The sequence below is a fragment of the Pinus tabuliformis genome, chromosome 1_1 (assembly GCF_031772625.1).
Source record: "Pinus tabuliformis cultivar Carrire ecotype Pingquan chromosome 1_1, CPIR1, whole genome shotgun sequence".
In the NCBI taxonomy this organism is placed as follows: domain Eukaryota; kingdom Viridiplantae; phylum Streptophyta; class Pinopsida; order Pinales; family Pinaceae; genus Pinus; species Pinus tabuliformis.
In genome coordinates this window covers 256754456-256776837 of record NC_142297.1, presented here as the reverse complement: position 1 = coordinate 256776837, position 22382 = coordinate 256754456, and positions in this window count along the sequence as shown.

Here is a 22382-nt window from a genome sequence, read left to right as displayed (position 1 = left end):
AAGTTTTGTTAGAGGGTCTTAAGGATTTTGATTCCTTGGACTATATCTATGTTGAATATAACCTAAGTTTTAAATTCTTTATAGGTAGAAATACCTAGAATATTCATAAATTGTTGAAATGTTATATCTTTATATATTTGACTTGTGAAATCACTAGGGATCATCATTGACAAAGCAATATTTTGTCAAATAGTTCCCTATGAATGATTACAGTGCCTGTAGAAATAAGTGGAGATGGTGTTCAATTCCACTGAAACATAAAGATGTCGTGAGGGAAGCATGAAGAGTCCATGGGAGGAATAAATCTTTACATAGATAGCGCGCATACCTTCAAGGCCATAGGTTGTAGAATAATCTACGGTGGAAGTTTTTCAGAACCACAAGGCTCTCGCTTATTTCAAAAGAGGGACCAACGTGCCATTGATATGGGAGGCCATTACGGGGTCTATTTCTCTAGAGAATTGTCCACTGACTAACATGGTAGGGATGGCCTGGCCACTGCCTAGTAGTCTCTGCAAATCCTTCTCCATACCTTTGCCATGATCAACAACCACAAAAAGAAGCTATTCAAGTGCACCTCGACATTCTTTAATCTTGTTCGGGAGAAAAACATGATATAAATGCAAACTACTTACTTTCGATGTTGTGAGCCACGTAAATAAGGTAGTTGAACTACCAACTGCTGAAGCTGTCAGTTGAGCCATGTAAATAAGGGAGTCAAATTACCCACTATCAAAGTTGTCATTTAATCCACGTAAATGAAGGGATTCTGTTTACAGTTGAAACTGTGGGGTCAGATCAAGTGACTGAAAACTTTTCAGTCATCTAACACTTAATCTGATTTTGGATACTAGTGTAAAGTGGAAATTGGGGGTGTTCTTCTTAGAGGGAATGCCTTAGAGTGTAATTATTATGTGATTTCAGTTTCTTTGAAAGTTAGAAACTCACAAAAAAGACCACAAGAAGATTTTTTGGTTTCTAGAAAGTTACATATGGTTATCATCTCCCACTTCCTAGGGATTAAAAGGTCTTAGTGGAAGGAGAGTGTGTTTTCCTAAATGTTTTTCTTCTCTAGTGGAGAAGAAAATGAAGGCTACACTAGATGGGCCTCAAAATGGCTTCGGAAGTTCAGGACCCGAAAAACTGCTAAAAATAGTAAGTTGTGCTACAATTAAGGAAACTGAAAATGCTAAGAGAAACAATGGTGGGGGTGTAGGTGGACTTGGCAGGTGGCCACCAATATCCACCTGGGTCATTCCTCCCCCCTTAGGAAGCAATGGTCCCCATTGCATTGAGTTCCTCCATGAGATGAGGAAACTTTTGCTGGACTTGGTCCCTAGTGAGCCACTCGCCCTACTGAAGGAGTTGGCCTGCTTTGACAACTCGATATAGTTGGATATTCTATTGGTGAGTGTTCTTGATCTGTGTGTCCATGATCTGATCAGTTGCAGCTCGTTCCATGCAATATAGATTTAATTCTGTGGGTGTGAGTTGTTCTGCAATGTCGGATGTGTCTAGCAATGGTGGAAAGTATGGCCGAAGGCGGTCCACATTGAACACTGGGTGCAGGCCAAGGAATGGGGGAACGTTGAGCTCAAATGCATTGTCTCCCACAACCTTAGTAATGGTGTAAGGACCATAGCGGATTGGTCTCAGTTTCTGATAGGCTCCAGTAAGGCGTTCCTTTTGCAAATGCAACCAGAGTTTGTCGCCCACCTGAAACTTGTGTGACACCCAATGTTGATCATGTCGCTGCTTGTACTTGGCATTTAATTTCTCTAGAATGTCATGGACCTGCTGGAAAATATGTTGTATATGCTTAATGAAGCTGGTTGCCTTGCCTATTTCAGACTGGACATGAGTCGAATCTATGTGAGTAGCTACAAGTGGCATGGCCACATCGATGGGGCATAGTGGCTGGAATCCCAAGCCCACCTGAAAAGGGCTATAGCCAGTCGAGTTGTGAAGAGTTCTGTTGTAGCTGTGTTGAACATAGGGGAGGCTCTCGTCCCATGTGCGTGGATGCTTTGAGTTGTACATGCGTAGAATGTGTACAATCATCCTATTGACAACCTCTGTCTGGCCATAAGTTTGAGGATGGAAAGTTGTGGACTTAGTGAGTTTGGTATCTAGCATTGACTAGAGACTGGACCAAAATGTACTGAGGAACCGACTGTGCTGATTTGAGATGATAGACTGTGGGATCCCAAAGTGCACCCACACTCGTTCAAACAAGAGTTTAGCAGTGGCTTCTGTTATGATATTCTTCTTGCAGGCCACCATAATGGCCATCTTCAAGAACCTGTCAGCGACCACAAAAACACAGTCATTTCCATGCTTAGTGGAAGGAAGGCCTAACATGTAATCCATGGAGATGGATTCCCAAGGTCGACTAGGGGTAGGCAGCAGGGTATAGAGGCTTTTCTTCTTGAAGGTTGGTTTGGCAATGGCACAGGAATTACATGATCTAATGTACTTCCCGACATCCTGTTGAAGATTCGGCCAATATAAATAATTTTGTAGTAGTGCCACTATTTTCTCGACCCCGAAATGCCCAACAGCCCGACTATAGTGTGCTTCCCAAATCATCTACGCACGCTCGCTTGAAGGAACACAAAGGTGACCCAGGTGGCATAATAAGGCATCCTAGAGGTGAAAATCTGGAACATGCTGACCCTCCAAGAGTGTCTGGTATGTGTGGCCGAATTCTGGGTCACTTTTGTAGAGAAGTGACCAATCAGAAGTCTCATGCCCACAAGAGTTGAGCACGGTGGTTAACGCCATGATCAGTGGTCAACTGAGGCAATATGTAACATTATTGGTGCTACCCTTCTTATACTTGATATTCAAATGGAATTGTTGCAGGTATGTAGACCACTTATGATGGTGATCATTCTGCAATTTCCCTTGGGTGTGTATGAACTGCAGGTGTCGGTGGTCTGTGTGGATGGCCGTTTCCTTCCCCAAAATGTAATTCTTCCATTGTTAGCAGGCTTGCACAATGGCATACATCTCTTTATCATAAGTGGAATACTTCCAGGCTGTGTCTGAAAGTGTTTCACTGTGATATGCCACTGGATGCCCATTTTGAGTAAGGACTGCCCCAATAGCATAGTCAGAGGCATATGTCCCGACCTCAAATGGTTGTTGTAAATCTAGTAACTCGAGCACTGGTGCCATGCAGAGGCGATCTTTCAACTCTATGAATGCCTTCTATTGAGATTCAGACCAAAATAATTTTGCTTTCACAACTCCCTTGGTGACTTGACTCAAGGGCCAAGTGATATTAGAAAACCCCAACAAGAACTTGCGGTAGAAGTTGGCAAGACCTAGAAAGCTACGGAGCTCTGTTAGAGTGGTTGGAGATGGCCAATCTTGAATGACTTGGATCTTGGTTGGATCCACATGCACCCCTTGTTCATCAATAATGTATCCTAGATACTGAACTTGGGTCATGCCAGAAGTGCATTTCTCCAAATTGGCACATAGCTTCTGTTGCCGTAGTGTTTGGAGAACCTGTCGGATGTGGTGGAGGTGCCCTTCCCAAATCTGGCTAAAGATTAGAATGTCATCTAAGTATACCACTACAAATGATTTGGTGAATGGCCGCAAGATGTCATCCATTAGCCTCATGAAGGTTGCAGGAGCATTCATCAATCCGAAAGGCATAACCAACCATTCGAAAATGCCCTCCTTGGCTTTGAAGGAAATCTTCCACACATCAGAGGGTTTGATTGGTACCTGGTGATATCCTAACTTCAGATCGATCTTGCTGAAATATTTTTCCCCCTTTAGTTGGTCTAGGAGGTCATCAATCCGCGGGATCGAGTACCTGTTACGGATAGTGTTCTTGTTCAGTGCCCGATAGTCAATACAGAGTCTCCAAGTCCCATCCTTCTTCTATACCAACATGATCAGGCTCCCACAAAGTGATGAACTCAAACGGATGTGACCTTTCTGTAGCAGCTCCTAAATATGCCTCTTGATTTCATTGTTCTCTAGAATGGAGCGCCGATAAATTGGTCCATTGGGTAGCAGTGCTCCTGGGGTTAGATCGATGGAGTGCTTGACCTAACAATGTAGAGGAACCCCTGCGAGGGAGGTGAAGATGTCCTTGTATTCCTCCACGACCTTGTCCATCTGTAGTTGTCGTGCGTAGGAGCCCTGTCTGGAGGCCGTGGCCACTGTCTTCTTCTTTCCTTGAGGGCATATCATCAGGAAAACAAATTTCCAATTTTTGGAAATGAGATTACTGCATTGTTTTGCAGTAATCAAAGAGATGGAGATAGGCGGTGCTACCTCTGGTATCCTGCACAACTTATTTCCCAATGTAATAATAACAGCATGGGGCCTTGATTTATCCATAGCATGTCACTTCCACAAGTATGGTTGTCCTAATAATACATCACAAACTTCAAGGGGAGAAATGTCACACAATACCTCATCTGTGAAGGGCTTGATGTTGTATGGAAGGCGACACTGCTGGCTCACGCGAGATCCCGTCCTTGGTGAAGCCACCCAATGGTGTATGGTTGTGGATGTGCTGTGGTCGGTAAGCCCAACTGCTTCACGACCTCTGCTGAAATGAGATTCTTTTGGCTCCCACTATCGACAATTAACTGTAGCAGGGAGCCCTTTACCCACATCTAGGAGTGGAAGAGACGCTCCTCCTCCTATGGATCTTCGGGTTCATTTTTCTGGATCTTGGGGGTAGCAACAATGGCGTTAGGATCTGCTTCCATTTGTCATTCCCCTTGTCGGGTTCTGACTCAGAGTCAGAACATGCATATGATTCTGAAACCTTTAGCTCAGCCACCAGTGACTGCTTGGCCCGACACTCACTTGTGTTGTGAGTGGAGCTCTTATGGAACTCACACCATTTTCCCATGTCCTTTTTTGGCTTTGCAGCGCTGTTCTTTGCTTGCAGCTTTGGCAGGTTGTCCTGGGTCGCCCTGCCTTGGCTTTGTCCTTTGTTCTATGGTTTAGGGGAACCTTTCCCTTGCTTCAGATTCATAGATCCAAATTCTCGCTTCTTTTGTTTAAACTTCTGCTTGACCTTGATGGGATATCGATATGCAGTGTCGAGCGAGGAAATGTTCAGGAATTCTATTTCTTCTTGGATGTAATTGTGCAGGCAGCCGCGGTATTTGAGTATCAAATGTTGCTCTGAATCCTTGCTACCCAACTTTGTGCGAAGGATATAGAAAATATTGGTGAACTCTGGCACGTCTTGGTCCCTTCTCTGCTGTAGCATGGTCCACTGTATGTATTCATCCTCATAGATTCCGACAGGGTAGTACTGCTCCTTGATGGCATCCCGGAATGAATTCCAGGTGGGTGGGGATGAAAATAGTGAGCTGGTATTTTCATCCTTCTGCTTGCAGTAGGTTTCCCACCAGTTCTTGACGTGGGGAGCTGCTTTGAGGAGAGCGAAAACAATCTTTTCCCGACTCGAAAATTCATGAACAAAAAAATAACGCTCGAGCAGATTTAACCATTTATCTACGGCATCTGTATATATCTAACCCTCGAATATGGGGATTTCAAAATTAAATTGTACCTTAAAGGGCGTGGCATTTCCAGAGAAGCTGCTAGAAGCTAATGCGTCGCTTCTGGGTAGCCGCTAAACGATCTTGGCAAAGTTGTCCATCATCGCATTCCATTGTCGCTCGAGGGCTTCTTTGAGCAAGATTTTGATAGGATCTCCTGCCCCCTCATATTTCTTCTCATCTACCATGGGAGGCCGTTGGGATTTGTGAGGCTGGTCTTGCAAAGGTTCGACCAGTTCAAGCCCTAACTCCTTATATCCCGACCTCGTTGGGGGCATGCAAAGAAAAATAGAGAAAAAGCAGACTACTTTGATACCACTAATCCGAACTTAAACAGGAACACAACAAATTATAGAGATAACCATAAACACATATATGCAGCGGAAATAATACTTCATTTCATTAATATAAAATACTGAAATATGCTTACAAATAGTAATGGAAATAAACCAACTAGGGCGATGGTAGCTTATCTTTGAGAAGAGATGTGGTGGCTACATGCCTCTGAACTTTGTTACAATGAGGCTCGAAGGCCTATTTATTGTTGAGAGACAATGGAAAACCCTTAACATTCCAAAACCTAACCCTGGAAGATGAAACGCCAAACTGTGGGCCCCGTTTGGGTAAATTGGTACATCAACTTCCCGGAGTCGTAAATTTGGCATACGATCTTTGTTTGACACATACAATAGCTCGTCAGAAATATCTATCTGAGCACTACCACTTTGGGAAGGGCAACATCGGTCTATGGACCCATGTTGCCCCCTAGATTTCCCAAAAAATGTCGTTTAGGGCCTCAAAACAACTCCAGAAGTTTAGGACCCGAAAAAATGCTAAAAATAGTAAGTTGTGCTACAATTAAGGAAACTGAAAATGCTGAGAGAATAATGGTGGGGGTCCAAGTGGACTTGGCAGGTGGCCACCAATATCCACTTGGATTAGGAGTGAGGAAAGCAAATGCAATGGGATACTGAGTGATAACAATTTCTTTCCTTAAGGAAATCAATTGTGGAAAGATAGGTAAGTTTTGGGGACTGGTTAACCCTAGACTAGCAAACTGAAAATTTGCTGAAATATAGTCCAGAACCCGAGTGTATAAGCAAGTGGGCATCGTATGGGTAGGAGAAGAACCTAGAAGAATCCAGGTTTGTTGACCTATCGGGTACAAACTAGGTGTGGGTTATGCAATGCAAGAAGACAAGAAAATCATAATTACTCTTATTCATTCTTTTTAACAAAGAAGGGGACAATATGAATAGAGCATGTAAGATTATATTTTCTTGAATAATTTAAGACAAAAGTAAACAAGCTACCAAGAATGTTGTGAAATGAAAGAAACATTCATTCAAGGTGTCAAAGAACACATTTAACACTGAAATGAGAGAAATAACATATCAGTAAACTTTTGCATGTAAAAATAACATGAGATGCATAATCATGAATATAAATATAATAGCAATGGATTAGCTCTTAAATACCAAAATTTGAGTTACTTAATATTCATTTTGACTAACACAATTGGGAACAGTAATAGTGATATATAATATTCTTCAACTCTTATTAAAAGAATGAGACTCTCATTCAAATAAGAAAAAAATGGATACGACATGGGGCACAATAGCCATCAAAGTAAACTAAAATCCTATAGTCAAAAGTCTCAAGAAATATTGGTCCATGGTTATACAAATACAAAAACCTGCATTAAGTCTAACCCTAACACTAAACTAAAAACCCTAACTTGAATGTGCTAACCATTGTGTGGTTGTAATCATAGAAGTAATAAAACAAACGTAACAGTCGGAGGAATGTTGATTAAAACAACTCAGAGGGTCATAACCAAACCAAAGCCGAGAGGAGTTTATGGAAAAGAAACTCGACAACACAAGCAAGCATGGCACACATTAATGTTGAAAATAGCAACAAGAAATGCTAAATATATAAGTGCTAAAAATCGCATTGCTATAAATAGCTTTTCGGGATACATTCCAATTTTAGTTAGTCCCTGAACTTAAACTAAGAATTAAAATTTGAATTTGATCTTAGCAGCTGTTTGAAAAATAATTACTTAATTCATCTTGAGTTAATTAGTTGGATAAAATCAAACATGAATTCTATGTGAAGACATGCAACAATTATCCCTTTGATTGAGGAAGTTATCCCCTAATTAAGGAGATCAGGATGAGTTGTACTTTGAGTTGTAATTAGTTAGCTTAGTTAACTGAGTTAAGTCCAATTAGATTAGTTCCAACAGTTTGTGGAATTGATTGTGAGTTCAGTTAGTTAATGCATGCATGCATGTAACTAGTGTACTTCAAATAACAGAATATTCTCTCATAAATAACTCATGCATGTTAGTTCAATCAGGGACCTAGTTGAGATTAGAGGATGGGACAATGTACTATTAGTTGCAAGAATATTCCATTGAGGATATCTCTTACATGCAGAAGGAATTCATTCCTCAGAGATTGCACAGTTACTTCTGAGTATGGTGAGTTATGTGAGAGGTGAATTCACACAGGTGGCAGCTAGAGGACCCAGGAGAAACTAGGCAAGGATATAGGAGGATTGGAGGACTGAGGGAAGGCATATGTTGTGTCTATTCAGTCTATGAGCAACATCAAGGGATTGTACTGAGAGCTAGATAGCATGTGAGCTAAAGCTTTGTGTAATATGAAGATATTTCCACTTGTATGATAATACAGATAGCAGGGTTTTTAGCTAAGGCTTTCCCCAGAGTATTCTTCTGTGTTCATGTGTGATTGATTTGTCATTCTCTGTTATATTTGTTCTATTTGATCTTGCTCAAATTTTATTAAGCTTCCGCAAGTTTGTTTGTAGAAGCAGATCAAGTATTTTTCTTTAGTATATTGCATTATCAGGTGACCTACAGTGAGAAATTCTACATGGTATCAGAGCAAAGGTGATCAAAGTGGAGAACAATATACAAAGAAGGGAGAAGTTCCAAGTTTGAAGTTCCTGATTATAGAAATCGAATTATTATCACATCTCAAATTTCACCAATGGCATTCAATGGTTTGAGACTTGTGTATGCCCTGGATGGCAGCTTGAATTATATAGCCTGGAAGGATCGCATGGAAGTGGTATTAGAGGACAACGGTTTGAAGGACTTCATTGATTAAGAAGTCCCCAAGCCAGTAGCTGCTAATGCCAAAGAATTGGCAAAATTGAAGAAATGTGTGGCTAGAGTGAGGAGGATCCTTTTGGAGGGAGTTCGAGACCACATTGTCTCGAGTCTCCATGGTAAGGAGACACCGTTTTCAATGTGGAAAACATTGAAGGATCTATATTAGAATATAGCAGCGATCAAAGCAAGCTAGCACCGAAAGACAAACTTTACAAAATCAAGTGTGAAAAGGGTGACACAATCTCTACATATCTGAACAAGCTCACCACCTGCAGGGATGACCATGGAAGTGTAGGAATCATGACAGCTGATGATGACATGGTGAGTCTTGCTCTCCTCGGTCTTCCTAAGAGCTAGCATAGCTACCAAGACTCAATAAATGGAAGAGAGTAACTGCAAGATTGGGAACGACCGTGGTCGGATTTGATGAAGGAGGAGATAAGGAGAAGCACTGAAGATGGATCTTCATCAAAGTATGATGATGAAGAAAATCTAGCCTTAGCGAGTAAGGCGAGGAAAGGGAAAGGGAAGGCATCCCATTCCAAATTGAGTTCTTCCCATGGTGGGAAGAAGATTGACAAATCTAAAGTGTGATGCTTACATTATCATGAGGTGGGCCATTCTGTTATGGATTGTCCACAAAAGAAATCCAAGAATGGATCCCTTTGGTGAGACACTGGCCTCACAGTTCGAATTGGATTTCACCATCATCGCATGCATGGTTTCATTGATGGTGGGTTGTGTTTGGTACCTGGACAGTCGAGCCTCATTCCACATGACCAGTGACAAGATTCTATCCAGTACCTTGGAGGAGAAGGACCTCCAGATGTGCATAGAGATGGGTGATGATGGAAAGTACTATGTTTTAGGTGAAGGCACGGTTGTGTTTCAGAGGGAGCATGGAGCTCCTCTCACCCTGACTGATATAAAGTATGTGCCAAGTTTGAAGAAGAACCTGTTGTCCATCAGAAATGTTGGAAGACAAAGGCTATGATGTAGTCTTTAGTAAAGGAAAGGCATTCCTGAGGCATGTTGGCACTGGATAGACTAAGAGGATTGGGATTCGAGTAAAGAATCTCTACAAGCTAGAGGTAGATGACTGTGATGCATTTACCTCCAAAGCAAAGTTTGTGCAGAGCCAAGATATTGGCGAGCTATGGCATAGAATATTGGGCCACTTGCACCATGGGGTCTTGAAGATCATGCAACAGATTTTTACCACACTTCCCAAGCGTAAACTAGAGCAAGTGGATACAAGCAAAGGTTGTACCTTGGCTAAGTATGTGAAATCTTCCTTTCAGTATGAGAGGTTCGAGCTAGAGCAATCCTAGAGCGAGTTCATACATATGTGTGTGGACCATTCTCAATAGCCTCCACTGCCAAAAAAAGGTACTGTGTTATTTTTATTGATGATTTTTCTCGTATATGTTCAATCTACTTCATGCAGAATAAGGATCAAACCTTCTGAAGGTTTTGTGAGTTCAAAGCCTTGGTTGAGAAAGAATCGGGAAAGAAAATAAGGGCCTTATGAAGCGACAATGGTGGAGATTATGTCTCTCAATAGTTTAAGGACTTCTGTGTAGCAGAAGGAATTAAAAGGGAGTTGACGGCACCCCATAGCCCATAGCAGAATGGAGTGGCCGAAAGGAAGAACCAAACGATTGTGGGAGTAGCTTGGGCGATGCCGCATGACCAAGGCCTACCACTTCATTTGTGGGCTGAGGAATGCAATACAATAGTATACTTGCAGAATAGAAGCCTACATCATATACTGGGGATGAAGACGCCAATGGAGGCCTTCTCTAGGAAGAGACCATATGCGAGTCAATTTAGGATCTTTGGATCATCGATTTATTGGCATGTGACCAAAGATGCCCGAAAGAAGCTAGAGCCAACAGCTGAGTTGGGGATAATTTTGGGGTACACTGATACACCCCACAACTATCGGGTGTTCTTGCCTACCAGTCAGAGGACAGTGGTACACAGAGATCTGAAGTTTGACGAGTGGAAGGCCATGCGAGTTTCCCTTGAGAGGGACCTCAATTTGCATGTAGAGGAGGAGCTTTTGGTTCCTAAGGAGGAGGAGCCTCTAACTGATGCAAAGAAGCCACATGCAGAGGATCCAAGAGTGGAGACATCCACTCATGCAGAGTCTTCTGGCAATGGGCGGAAACACTCAAGAGAAGCTGACAGATTAGTGATGGATGCAAGAGAGAATGTGGGACAACCATCCTCTTAGTGCATACAGAGGAAATCACCTGAGCAGTACATTGGTTACATGGCCCTTGTTGGGGAGTGTGTAGAGACCGAACCATTTTCCATTGAAGAATCAGTGAAACAACAAGTTTGGGTTGATGCTATGGTGGAGGAGTATGATTCCATAGTTCGGAACAATGTTTGGGATGTTGTCCTAAGACTAGAGGACAAGTCAGTGGTGAGTTCCCAATGGTTTTACAAGGTAAAGCAAGAAGCTGATGGCAGTGTGAAGAAACATAAGGCAAGGTTTGTTTCCTGTGGTTTCTCATAGGTCGAGGGTATCGACTATGATGAGAATTTTTCTCCTGTAGCAAGGTACTCATCTATCAGATTAATGTTGGCATTATTAGCTCAGATGGGTTGGAAGATCCATCAAATGGATGTGAAGACTGTGTTCCTCAATGGCAAGATTGAAGAAGAGGTGTACATAGAGAAGCCGGAAGGTTTTGAGACCTTTGATCGGGAGTCACATGTGTGTCGACTTAAGAGAGCCTTGTACGGTCTGAAATAAGCACCTTGTGCTTGGTACGCCAGGATCGACAACTATTTCACCGGGTTGGGCTTCACAAACAATGAAGCAGATGCGAACCTTTACCACGTCATGGTAGAAGGTAAGCCATCGATCATTGTTCTTTATGTTGATGATTTGATATTGACAGGTGATGATCATGTTATGAAACCAGCTCACAAAAAGATAGAAAAGATAGATGAACGCCTTAGAATTCAGCCTCTTCGAGGGGGAAACCTCCTTTACATTACACAAATGAAGAATTCTTGGATGATACAAATGAAAATACCTCCTTTCTATATATAGGAGTCTAAGGGGTCATAATGTAATTAGAGCCGACATAACAATAATAATGTAAGGGCATAATAATAACAATAGTGGGCTTCTATGGGGCACAATAGTAACAATATGGGGACTACATGGGTACAACAATATAATAAGGGGGTTGTACTAATAACAATAAGGGGTTACAATAGTAGTATAGGGGCCTAACATGCCCCTCTCCTTCAAAAGTGTTGTCCTCAATGCTTGAGTAGTTCTTGATGCTTTTGTATAAAATTCTTGTCTTCCCATGTGGAATCTTCAGTGAGTAAGTTCTTCCACTTGATGAGATACTTTGAAATTGATCGATTCTATAGCTGTCGGGTTCTTGTTTCTGTGACTGCTCCAAGTTCCAATATGATTTTTCCTTCCTTGTCAAGTTCTAGAGATATTGTTGAAACTGGGATATTCAGTAACTTTTGCATGAGTTCCCTCCCTGCTTCGCCATTCTTCCATTCATACCTTCCTTTGTTTATCAAATTTGGTTGGATAATTGTACCAGCCTCTACCATTTCTACAACCATATGTTCAATTTCACTCCTTTGGGCATATGTATATCTATGAGGCTTGATGTTTGGAGGAACACTTCCTGGAATAAAATGAATAGCATGATCATGATCACGAATACATGGGAAACCTTTGGGAGTCTCAAATACCTTGGAATGATTGTCCAAGACTTTTTGGAGATCTGGAGAAATACATGATTTTGATGTGAAAACAGTTAGTGAATATAATTGTGCAATTACGCCTCATTATTCTTTCTTTATAAGCTTTGTCATTCTGTTAGAGTTGATTATCCTTCCTGGTTTCCCTGTGATGCCCTTTAATTCAATTTCCTTTCCTTTCAAAGAAAATTTCATAAAACGTTCTTGAAAATTAAAAGCTATTGTACCCAAGGATTGTAGCCGTTGGACTCCTAGTACAACATTAGCACCTCCCATTGGAATGGAAAGCATTGGGCTACTCAATACATATTCTCCCATGGATAGCTTGATATTATGGCACATCCCAGAGCAATTTATCATTCCTCCACTTGCAACCATTAATTGACACTCCAGTGCTGGATATAGGAGGCAATTCAATTCTTTTGATATCTTACAATGAATAAAATTGTGGGTACTTCCTGAATCAATCAACACTATTACCTTTTTCTTCTTGACATGTCCTTCTATCTTGATAGTTTGAGGAGTGGTAATTCTAGCCAATGCATTACAAGATATGGTTGGATTAATTACTTCTTTATCTAGGGTTTTTTCTTGGAGTATATCCTCTTCTTTTGATATTTCTTGTTCCTTTTCTTCCTCCTCTTCACAAACTATGTAGAACAATTTTTTCTCAACACACTTATGACCTTTACTGTATTTTCTATCACAACTGTAACAAAGCCCTTTTTCTCTTTTCTCTTCCAATTTTTGTGGTTTCAACCTTATAGGTTGTGGAAGGATAGGAGCAACAACACTTCCATCTTTATAGTTGTGAGTGGTAGGCTTCCTAGTTGCCATAATTTTGCTTTCCATTTTTCTTGCTAACATGAATGCCTTCTCCAATGGATTAGGTTCCCAAAGGCAAACCTCATGTTGGATATTATCCTTTAAATTCCCTATGAACACATCAATCCTATGCTCTTTTGGAATATCTTTTACCCTGATGTTCAATTTTTGGAAGTCCTCAATGTGATCCATCATTGAACCCTTTTGTTTGAGACTTATCAGTTGGGTAAAAAAAGTGTTGTTTTTGTATCCTCATAATGTGTTGTGAATTCTTCCGTAAAAATTGCCCTAGTGACAATTTTTTTATGAGAGCAAAGTCATTGATACCATACAAACTGATTTGGTTCCAAATATAAAGTGGCAATACGTACCTTTTGTATGTTTTGCACATTATTGAGATCGAAGAATTGCTCCATATGTAGTATCCATGTTGCGGGATCCTTGCCAACAAACTTCCTCATATTGATTTTTGGAATATGGTGGTTCTTAGATCTAATGTTAGAGTCTATGAAATCATGATTAACATTTATTTTTTTCTCATCACCAGTTTCCTTTACTACCCTTTCACCATTAGTAAGTATTTCTTGTAGAAAATTTGTCAAATCTGTCTTCAAATCTTCCATGCCTGTCTTCAAATCTGTCTTCAAATCTATCTTCAAATCATCCATCTTAGCTTCCACGTCATTCATATTAGCTTCTACATCTTTCTTTAAACCATCCATATTAGATTTTGTTACTTTTTGTGCGAGTGACATTTGTTGCACTTGATCTCGTGATTTTGATATATCATGTTGCATTTCTTCATCTTCTTCATAAGTCATGCTAGATCTTTCAGGTTGCTTACTAGGTGTTTGCATTTTCTTTCCTCGGGGCGTCAGTTACTGATAATAATGCTATACTATGCCCTTTGAGTTCCTTCAAATTAATTTTTCAAACCAAGCTTAAGCAAAAATTTTAAAAAAATCTACACACCTTTTTTCACTTTGTAGGAGCTCGATATTGCCTCTAATGTATCTTTGTAATTTCAAATCTTCTAGTTCTGAAATTGTGACCTGTGGTAACCATCTGCATCCTTTTTCCAATGCCATCAGTCTGATCAAATTTAGATTCTCCAAGAAAGAGTTATGCACAATCTCCCAAGATGACCTAATTATATACCTTTTTAGAAGAGCGAAATTGTATGAAGTGCCACATGTCACTGTTTCAACCTTAGGATCTAAAAAATATACACAGGAAACTAAAGTTTGTCCTCTTTCTGTAACTTCTTATGAAATTTCAATCTGATGCTCAAAACAAAAGTTATGACTATTTTCCCCAGGTCACCTGTTTCGAATGTAATTCAGGAGTTTGCAAAAAGACCAACTTCCTCAGATCATATCTCCACAAATATTGCGCAAAAAGATCTAAAATTCGGATCCAAGGTTCATCGTGAATTCTTATCAAAATAGTTTTTTTTGTAGCATCTAAAACGTTGCAGAAAAAAAGTTATAGCACAAATTCCACGATGGCCTATTTGGAGAAGCGAAACCCTAGAATTCAAAGCTCTAATACCAAATATTATGAAACCAGCTCACAAAAGGATAGAAAAGAGAGATGAATGCCTTATAAATAAGCGTCTTTGAGGGGGCAACCTCCTTTACATTACACAAATGAACAATTCTTGGATGATACAAATGAAAAGACCTCCTTTCTATAAATAGGAGTCTAAGGGGTCATAATATAATCAGAGCCGACATATCAATAATAGTGTAAGGGCACAATAATAACAATAGTGGGTTTCTATAGGGCACAATAGTAACAATATGGGCACTACATGAGTACATCAATATAGTAAGGGGGTTGTACTAATAACAATAAGGGGTTACCTCAGTAGTATAGGGGCCTAATAGATCAGTTGATCAAGTCTTCCAAGGAGAACCTTGCAAGAGAGTTCGAGATGAAAGACATGGGTCTCATGCACTACTTTCTAGGCATGGAAGTGTGGAATAAGGATGGGAAGTGTTTGTGTCTCAAGGCAAGTATGCCAATGAGATACTCGGAAGATTCCACATGGAGAAGTGCAAGCCCATGCAGACTCCTCTAGCCGGTAATTGGAGGAAGAAGGATGTTACTTCAGGTGAGGTAGTAGCTGCTACTGTTTATCGGTAGTTTGTGGATTCATTGATGTATTTAGTGAATACATGACCAGATTTGTGTTTTGCGGTGAACCAACCAAGTCGAGCTATGGTTCAACCTACCAAGTTGTTTTGGAAGGCATCGAAGCATGTGCTGAGATACCTTAGAGGCACATCTCAATATGGATTATGGTATGGACGGACAGAGGGAGTGAAGCTCCAGGGCTTCACAGATGCAGATTGGGTAGGGATTCCATCAGATAGGAGGAGTGCTACAGGAGGAATTTTCAACCTTGGTTCAGCTGCAGTTTCTTGGTACAACGGGAAATAGAGGTCAGTTGCACTTAGCTCTGAATACATGGCTACCAGTCAGGCAACATGTGAGGCCATTTGAATGTGGAAAATTCTAGTTGGATTGTTTGGTCAAAGGATGGATCCAACTGTGATCTATTGTGATAATCAGAGTTGTGTTAAACTCTTTGAGAATCCAGTATTTCATGACAGGTCCAAGCACATCGATATCTAGTATCATCATCTTTGAGACTGTGTGGTGAAGAGGATCATGTTGTTGTTGTATGTTTCAATCGAGGAGCAGGATGCAGATATTTTGACTAAGGCATTGTCAAAATGAAAATTTGCATTCCACAGAGACAGGATTTGGATGATAGATAATCCCTTTCTTATTGAGAGGGAGTGTTGAAAATACCAACAAGAAATGCTAAAATTCGCATTGCTATAAATAACAATTCTAGATACATTCCAATTTTAGTTAGTCCTTGAACTAAAATTGAGAATTAAAATTCGATTTTGATCTTAGCAGCTCTTTGAAAAATAATTAATTAATTCATATTGAGTTAATTAGTTGGAGAAAATCAAACATGAAGTCTATGTGAAGACATGCAACAGTTATCCCTTTGATTGAGGAAGTTATCCCTTAATTAAGTAGATCGGGATGAGTTGTACTTTGAGTTGTAATTATTTAGCTCAATTAACTAAGTTAAGTCCAGTTAGATTAGTTCCAACAGTTTGTGGAACTGATTGCGAGTTCAGTTAGTTATCGCATGCATGCATGTAACTAGTGTACTTCAGATAACTGAATATTCTCTCATAAATAACTCATGCATGTCAGTTCAGTCAGAGACCCAATTGAGATAAGAGGATCGGGCAGTGTACTATCAGCTGCATGAATGTTCCATTGAGGATATATCTTGCATGCAGAAGGAATTCATTCCTTGGAGATTACGTAGTTACTTCTAAGTTTGGTGAGTTGTGTGAGAGGTCAATTCACACAAGTGGCAGCGAGAGGACCAAGGAGAAACTGTGCAAGGAAATAGGAGGCTTATAGGACTGAGGGAAGGCATATGTTGTGTCTATTCAGTCTATGAGAAGCATTGAGGGATTGTACTGAGAGTTAGATAGCTTGTGAGCTAAAGCTTTGTGTAATCCGTAGATATTTCCACTTGTATGATAATATAGATAGTGGGGTTTTCAGCTGAGGCTTTCCCCAGAGTATTCTTCTGTGCTCATGTGTGATTGATTTTTCATTCTCTGTTATATTTGTTCTATTTGATCTTGCTCAAAATTGATTAAGCTTCCGCAAGTTTGTTTGTAGAAGTAGATCAAGTATTTTCCTTTAGTATATTGCATTATCAAGTGATCTATAGTGAGAAATTCTACAATTAAAAGTTGGGAGTTGAAATCCTTAAGTAAGAGTCAGTAAATCAACACCTAAGAATCCACCTACGGAAAATAAACCTAGGGTTAATACCAAACCTCTGTGTCCAAATTCAAAAAAGGGGCCAAGAAAAATCACCAAGCTAGAGTATGTTACCTGCTATGTAGTTGAAGGTCGCCATTTTGTGCCAACCTTAGAAGTGAAGAAAATAAGAATAAGGCAAATAAAAAAGAAAACAAAACAAAATTCGAGCATGAAGACAAAACCTATGTGGGCACGAACATAGGATTACCTACTTGGGTAAGTTTCACTTGTGTTTTTTATTCCCAATAACCCTCATTGGTGTTAATGATCATTTGAACCCGAAGGAATGGAAGATAAGAGTATTAGAAGAGAATTGCGAGCCTAGAACGAATGACAAATTACAACCAAATTCTGCAATCAAAATATACCTCAATACCTGCAAACCATATCAAAGGGTTCCAAGCCCTCGTCCAAGAAGGAATTACAGAACTTGAATGCCTCAATGGAAAGGTAGAATGACCAGCTGAGTCAATGATGGGAACTGCGGTTACCTTAACCATCCTTTTCCATTTATAGTCATTGAATTAGACCTTGATCAAATCAACAAAGTAAATCTGAATAGTTCCCCTCTTGACAGCTGAACAGTAATGACAGTTGTACTAAGTTGGATTGAGAAATTTCCAAGGACATATCTCCATAACCGTGGGTTTCTACTAGGGTTAAATGAGTTCTCACAGACACTTAGAAATACCCTTCAAATTATGTAAACCTTAGGTGAGCACCTAGGAAGGAGCAAATATATCTGCAAGTAAATTTATTTCAAATTGAACAATAGGATAAATATGTAAAAAAAAGATAGTTCGTAGGGTAAGTAGACGAGAGTGGTTTTTATTAGTAATTTCCTTATGTAATGTACAATTATGATAAATATTTTTTTATCTGTTTCTGGTCTAATGTTGGTGATACATGTTAGAAGTGAAACTTAAACTCTAACTTATCTCCTATGACTAAACAATGTACACTTCTATTCTCTTTACTTTAATATAAACAATTGAGAATTAAACCATTTTTCAAGAAATAAACTATGTATATCTTATAACATGGTTGATTTAATTTGTCAATCTTATGAGTGATGTATTGAAACATCTCCATACCAACTAATATATATACAATATTGATTTTAAATATAGTATTGAATTAAATATATTAAATATTTTAATAAATTAAAAATAGGCAATATGTATATTAGATTAATTAAAAATAAATAAATAGTAATAATTATATATATATATATATATCAAAATTATATTTTTTATTTCATATTTTATTTTGATATAACATGTTTATCTAAATTATTAATATTTTTAAATATATATATATATATATCTATATATATATATCAAAATTATATTTTTTATTTCATATTTTTATTTTGATATAACATGTTTATCTAAATTATTAATATTTTTAATAATATATTGAAATATTTAAAAAAAAAATTATTGAAACAATATTATAACATGTTTATCAATATTTTTATTGAGACACGGACAAGCCAATTTTTGAATGAACACAAAGTACTATGTAGCCCAGAGCAAATAAGCACGTGATAGACCGCAACTAAAAAAAAGTCCCATTGACCAACAAAATTGCAAATAAATGTATTGCTTCGAGAAATTTTATATACCACTTAATATCACATCGGACTTTCCTCCACTAATTTTCCTCTTTCCTTAACATACTCACGCAGCCGCTGTCTATGCCATATGGAAATGTAATCAGCCAATGTTAGACTACACTCTATAAAACCGTTGAAGATCATTAATTGCTTATAACAGATGAATTTTGTAAAAAGAGCATCAAAAGGAATCAAAGTTCTATATTCGAGTAATTGGCATCGTGGATTGGTTACCACGTTGTACCTCTGTGGGTAGATTAAACAATGTTTAGCCTGAGTATTGAGATGTATCAAAAATATATACAAGTGAAAATGGAAAATAATTTTGTTTTTATAATTATGGAAATTAAAAATTCAATTTATATTTATAATAAAGAGAAAATTTGAAATAAAATTTTTATTTTTTATTTATATTAAAATATTAAGTTTTGCTGCTCCACAATAGGAAGATTTTTTGAGGCTCTAAAGTTGTCATGATGAGAAGATTATATAGTTAATGCTGAAGGACTACTCAATAAATTTCAACATTAAGTGTGAATGTCATCTTGACTTTCTATGCACTATGAATTAATTGTTATCTTGACTTTTTATACAGTATGAATTTATTGGGTTGGTAATTCGTGACCTCCCACATAAGTTACCACTTACTAGCTTACCATTTATGTTCACGGTTTCCAAATTCAAGCCATTTTAGAGATTGCAGTTTGAGAACAAATTGCAAACCACTCGCATGGTTTGAGAACAAAAATCTATGCGGTAGTTCTTAAGCTTTTTGCTAGTAGATTTCACCACAAGTAGGTGGTTTCTTGGCTTGCTTCTTTTGTGCTTTTTCTCAAAAATTCTTTTGTGTTTTTGTCCCAAATTTTTCAAGTATATAATGAAATATTCAAATAGTGGTTCCAATGAATATATTTACAGTCTTGATCAAAAGTGATTTTAATATATGAATAGAGTTTGTATTTCACATATTTGTAGTTTAGTCATGAGATCTTGCAAAATACTCTTCTTTTCACCGTTCTTTGAACTTTTTGGGCTTGTTCTTGCTAGAGTTTTTCTATGCTATTCACATGGATTTAGTAAGACTCAACTCTCCTCTCTCCTCTCGGTTCTTTATGGACCTCCGAGTAAGACTCAACTCCCCTCTCTCCTCTCTGTTCTTTATGGACCTCCGAGGTCTTGGTTCCATCAGTCTCTCTTTTCTCCCCCTTGTCTCATCATCCTAGTTTCCACTCCTGGAAAGCCTAATTTGACTACCAATCCACATAACTCAAATGCCCATCTTACTGGTATATTGGCAAAGTCTGGTAAGATCCCCAGCCAAACCCATAAGGAGAAGGCTAAAGCAAGGTGAAAACCTGGCAAAGTCTGGTAAAATCCCCACCCAAACCCATAAAGGGAAAGCTAAGACAAGGTGAAAACCGAGATTAATCCCCCAAACCAACCGAGGATGCTTGATCCCCACACCACAAATTTATAATCACTTTTCACTACCACGACGAGCTCTAGTTCCAGGGTCACCCTCCCTCCCTTTGGATTAGGAAGGAAGGACGATTTCAATGCGAAAAAAATGATGATGGCTAACGCATTGCATCAACACCTGTATCGTCAAATATGGCATTTTCCCTTAAGTTTATATAGACCCGTTTTTGTTGTTAGGTATACACCCATCACCCAAGCCAGATTAAGAATGATCTTAAATTTATATTATTTTTAAAAATGGTGTTTTCTCATCGTTTTAAATATCTTTTAAAATATATCTATGAAACACTATATTTTTATATATTATAGATCTTAAATTTACCATTAATTAAAATTTTAAAAATGAATACAAAACAGAAATAATTAGGTTACATTAATTTTATATATATATATATATATATATTACATTAGAGGGAGTTATAAAGGATTTGGGTTGGGCAATAATTAAGCACAGAACCAATGCCAACAGTGACTGGTTGCTTATTTTAGTGAATACTTATATCACATAACTAATTTTTTTGTCTAATTTTAGTTGCAACAATATTTACATTCACTATTTTCATATGAGAGTAATTATGAATATATATTTTTTTCACTTTATAATATATATTTTTGTTATTTTTTTAGAAATAAAAAAATTACAGAAGATACATATTTTCCATCTATTTTCTCACTATTTCCATTTAAAAAAAACGCTGAATATTTCAACAACCTAGAAAAATCACAGAAAAGTTTCATCAACAAGTCTCAAATGAAAATGTAGCAATGACACTTCAGTTGATTCTTACAACAAAGCATGGAAATTTTATAACAATTATAAATACAATTTGCAAAAATTACATGAAACTTGTACAAATAAATATTAAAAGTCAAATGACACTTAAGTTAATTGGTACTAAAACATGGAAATTTTATAACAATTATAAATACAATTTGCAAAATTTACATGAAACTTGTACAAATAAATATTAAAAATTATGTAATAGCATTTTAAAAGTAAAACTATTATAAAAAAATTCTCTCACGAGTAAAGGCACTCGTCAAATTTAACCCCTACACAGCACCATTTCCATATTTTATAATAAACTCAGTGGTACAGGGTTTCAGCTTGCATCAATGAAGGCAAGTTCAACTTGGGGCACTGGATATGAGAAACTTGAGTCTGTCACCACAAGCTCCGACTTTTTATGAGATGATACTTAATGAATCCTTGGCATGTTGAAATTTATTTGTTTCTCTTCCCTTGGTAAATTTGAAGACGATTAACCACACGTAAATATAGATATAGATAATCTACATGTTAAGTGAGTTTCTTTATGATACTTAATGAATCCTTGGCAGGTTGAAATTTATTTGTTTCTCTTCCCTTGGTAAATTTGAAGACGATTAACCACAATATAGATATAGATAATCTACATGTTAAGTGAGTTTCTTTAGACGAGGTCAATAAATTTAGTGTTGATCTTTTTCATTTTCATTGTGACTCATCAGAAAAAATTAAAAAGGAAGAATATGAAGCTGGGTTGTTAAATATTTTTCAAGAGTGTAAAATTAAAAATTACTGAATGATTCGTTTAGTAGCTATTAAAATAAGTAAAACATGTTATTGATTTGTCAAGAAATATAGCCTTTTATTCCACATTTTGATTTCAAACTTGTTTAATTCACTTTTGTGGGTTTTTATTTTCTTTCATCAATAAAATGTCTTTAAATTAAGAAAAATATTAAGAGAAAGATGGATATAAATTATTTTATTTTCTATTAGGTTAGCTAAAATATTTATTCAGCAACTTAAGTGACCATCAAATTTTTTCTATAAAGCACGATAGAATTACAAAATTTAAAGTTGTTACAATATTTTAGATCTCTTCACCAAATTGGTGTATGGGACCTTACAAAATTTGAAGTTGTTACAATATTTTAGATCTCTTCACCAAATTGGTGTATGAGACCCCCTTGTTTGTGGGAGAAGGGATCCACCTTCGTGCAGCGATTTGATTGCTAAGTCTACGAAGGCATATATACTCTACCCCCCATTTGACTGCTAAGTCTACAAAGGCATATATACTCTACTCTACCCCCTACAAAGGCATATATAGTCTACCCCCCATTTGATTGTTAAGTCTATGAAGGCATATATACT